This window comes from Cebus imitator, unplaced genomic scaffold (genome assembly GCF_001604975.1).
Source record: "Cebus imitator isolate Cc_AM_T3 unplaced genomic scaffold, Cebus_imitator-1.0 Scaffold85, whole genome shotgun sequence".
In the NCBI taxonomy this organism is placed as follows: domain Eukaryota; kingdom Metazoa; phylum Chordata; class Mammalia; order Primates; family Cebidae; genus Cebus; species Cebus imitator.
The window spans coordinates 3,390,772-3,394,957 of NW_016107400.1; the positions used below are offsets into that span (position 1 = coordinate 3,390,772).

A 4,186-nucleotide genomic window follows, 5' to 3' on the forward strand; every position below is an offset into this window, starting at 1 on the left:
AGGATGGGCCACTGCCCTGGTCTTACTGAAATAAAACTTGACACCCTCTGACATCCGTCTCCTTGTTGAACCACATCCTCTCTTCATCCCTCTGGTGTCTGGTTTCTATCTCTTGGGACGGTTCGCTTCTCATGCTACAGACACTTTCACTTGGCATCACCTCTTCCCTCTTCTTGAAAGAGCCAATTTTTTTTGGAAGGTTTGGAGAAGAGGCCTGGCACAGATTTACGTAGGTCTTCTCCTAATGGTGGAACAGGTCTTCCAACTCACCTTCAAAGATGGAGAGGATTTTGCAAGGATGCCTGTGGTCCTGTGAGGGAGATACCAAGGCCTATCTTTCTAGCCAGAAGTGCAAGATCTAAAGTCAGTCATTCTAGCAAGCAGATGCTGTTGTCAGGGCACCTTGAGACACCATTTGTGTCGATCTGTTTAGGTCTGTCTGCCTAGGTCTCTAATTCATCCTTCCGTTGCTCTGTCTCTGTCATTAATCTATTCAAGTATATGCCCATCTAGATAGTGATGATTCTCTTAAATCTGTGTAACTGATTGCTCTAAGTTGCCCACTGGTAGAAGTAATTCATCCCATTACCAATAATTACACAAAGCTCATTGGTTTTTGCCCTACCTACTCAGGCAGAATTTCAGTCTTTTGAAAATTCAGCTCATCTTCAAACACACTCTGTATTTTACTTAACTTGATTTTTTGCCTGCCATTCTCTATGGATTGTAAACTCTGTGAGGACAGGCCTTTTGGCCTATTTTGTTCCCAGAGCCCATTTCTGGGCCTGACATATGGTAGGTGTTCAATACATATTTAACAGGTGAATGAATGAATGAATGAATGAGTGAATTGTCATCCTCATTTTACAGATGAGCAACAGGAGCTCCCTGGGTCATACACTGGAGGACCTAAAGAACTTGCCCAAGGTCATGTCTAGAAAAGAGAAAAGCTGAGCTTTGAACACAGGGCTGTCCAATTTATAGGTATCATGCTTCTAGCAGATTGCCATATTGCTTCCAGCAAATTAAATATTCCATGGCAAAAGTTATATTTTGATTGCATTCTGCTGTCTCTTCTGGAAGTTCCTGTCATTGTCAAACCCAAAATTCTCTATGTTGCTTTTTATTCCAGTCACATAGAAGACATGATTTGGAAAAATTTGGATTTTTGATATCCCAACCTTTTCTCTTTGATTTGGGCACTGTATGTCTTAGAAGCGAAAAGGTTGATTTGGATATAATGTGAACATGGGAAAAATGCAATGAACATTACCTGGAGGCTTCCTTTATAGGCAAAAGGTGTTGGAATATATGTTTTTGGGATGTGATGGTTTATCTGACAAAATCTCCTTCATATTTGTTCATTTTAGCAGATATTTCTTGAGCATCTACTGATTTCAGGCACTCTACTAGATGCTGAGAATGTAACAATGATTGAGACACAGAGGCTAATCTCTGTTGTTGCAAGATGATCTCCAGCAAAATATTGGGTCACCATGAGCATATGTATATAAACTATAGTTAAAATCTTTTACATACTTGACTAATCTTTTGAAACAAGTATTTAATTAATTATTCTTTAGATTTAATTAACAATTATTTAACTACTTATATGGCAGCTCATTCAAAATCATTGAACTAATTATTTGTGCATGTTTATTAAATTTTTCTAATTTTAAAATAAATAGTCATCTTACATTGGATTACTTGTTGAGAATATTGCAAAAAATGTGAGATTATTCAATTGTTAAAACTTCACTTTTTGAGCCATATGTAATTGTCATTTCGTTGTTGAAAATAAGTGAAACCTTGGCAGTTTCATATGGTTCAATTTAATCATGTTATCTGTCTGTAAACTAAAGTATTGGGCCATCTTGTTTAGTTCTAGGGCTCACCTACTGAAAGTAATATCATATTCTAGCATTGGGGCCATCATGAAGTGTATGCTTAAAACTTGATCATTATGATACGGTTGGCTTTGGGAGGCTACATGCAGAAGTCATATAACCTCATAAAGAGTCAGAAAGGTGACATGAAAAATCACCTTAAGAAGACTGACTATGTATCAAGTCTGTAAAATGTTAATGTAACCTTATTTAATATATTAACAGAGTCAAATAAGGAAAGTGTCAATCAAAAAGAGACAGGCAGGAGATTGTGCAGCCATGGAGATGGGAGAAGCAAGAAGGACCATTGAGATACTCAGGTCAGCACTCTCCATCTAGAAAGAAATTTCAACCAGTAAAATTTTTCTGTAACTTTGGGACATAATTTACATATGGTAAAATCTTCAGTGTTCAATTAACTGAATTTTGGTAATTATATACAACTATGAAAACCAAAATATAGTACATTTTCTTCACCCCAGAAAACTCCAGGTCCCTTTCCCGAAAAAACCAACTCTCCCCAGGTAACCGCTTTCTGACTTTTTCACTTTGAATAATGTAGCCTATTCTAGAGCTTGGTATAAATGGAATCATCTGTATATATCCCTTTGTGAAAGGCCTCTCTCACTAAATATAATGTTTTTGAGGTTCATCCATGTTTTTGGCAGTATCAGTAGCTTTTTAAAAAATATTGCTGAGTAATATTTTATTGTATGAATGTACAAAAATTTGTTTATCCATTTCCTGCTTAGGATTGACCAGTATATTTCTTTTATTGTGATAAAACACACACACACACACACACACACACACACACACACACACACACACATATATATATATACAACATAAGAGTTACCATTTCAACCACTTTTAAGCATTTGTCATTTTCATTGGCATTAAGAACATTTATCATGCATCTATTACCACTATCCATTTCCAGAACTTTTGATCATTCCAAACAGAATTTCTGTAGTTATAAAACAATAATTCCCTATTCTCTCCCCAGCCCCTACTCCCCTGCTAACCCCTACTTTATGTCTCTATGAATTTGACAACTCTAGGCACCTCATTTAAATAAAATCATATAGTATTTGTCTTTTAAAGACTAGTTTATTTCAGCTAGCATATGTTCTCAAAGTTCATCTGTGTTGTAGTGTGTGTTAGAATTCCATTCTTGTTTAGGGCTGAATAATATTCCATTATATATATGCCATATTTTATTTATTTGTTCATTTAATGATAGACACTTAGGCTGTTTCCACCTTTTGGCTACTGTGAATGCTGCTGCTATGAACAATGGTATGCAAATATCTGTTTGAGTCCCTGCTTTCAATTCTCTTGGGTATATACCCAGAAATGGAATTGTTGAATCACGTGGTAATTCTATGTTTAATTTTTTGAGGAACCACCATACTGTTTTCTATAGTGGCCGCATCTTTTACATCCTCACTAGCAATGCACAAGGGTTCCAGTTTCTCTACATCTTTGCCAACAGTTGTTATTTTCAGGTTTTTATTTTTTAAAATAAGAGCCATCCTAATGGATGTGAAGTGGTATCTCATTGTGGGTTTGATTTGCATTTTCCCTAATGGCTAATGGTGTTCTTTTCATGTGCTTCTTGGGCATTTCTGTATCTTTGGAGAAATATCTGTTCAAGTCTTTTGCCTGTTTTTGAACTGGGCTGCTTTTGTTGTTGTTGCTGTTGAATTGTAGGAGGTATTTATACATTCCAAATATTAATCCTTTAATCCAGATATGTTTTACTAATATCATCTTCCATCCCATGGATTCTTTTTTCACTCTCTTGACGATATCCTTTGATGCACAAAAGTTTTTACTTTCATTGAAGTTCAATTTATCAATTTTTTTCTTTGGTGCCTATGCTATTGGCATCGTAGCCAAGAAACTATTACCCAATCTAATGTTATAAAGATTTTCCCCTATGTTTTCTTCTAGGAGGTTTATAGCTTTAGCTCTACCATTTTGGTCTTTGATTCATTATGAGGTTTTGTTTCCTTTTTGTATATAATCTGCCATAATGGTCCACCTTCATTCTTTTACAGGTAGATATCCAGTTTTCCCAGCACCATTTGTTGAAAGCATCATCATTTCTTCATTGAATGGTCTAAGCTCTCTTTTTAAAAGTTAACTTACCATATATATGAGAATTTATTTCTGGACTCCTCTATCCATTGGTCTATATGTCAGTTCTCATTCTAGTACCAAACTGGTATGATTACTGTAGCTTTGTAGTAAGTTTTTTTTTCTTTTTCTTTCTTTCTTTTTTTTTTTTTTTT

General features: G+C 35.5%; 1 pseudogene; it reads left to right on the top strand.

The window, feature by feature from the left end:
- The first annotated feature begins 244 nt into the window (after positions 1 to 244).
- Positions 245 to 4,186, top strand: part of LOC108308391 — a 7,674-nt pseudogene continuing 3,732 nt past the window's right edge.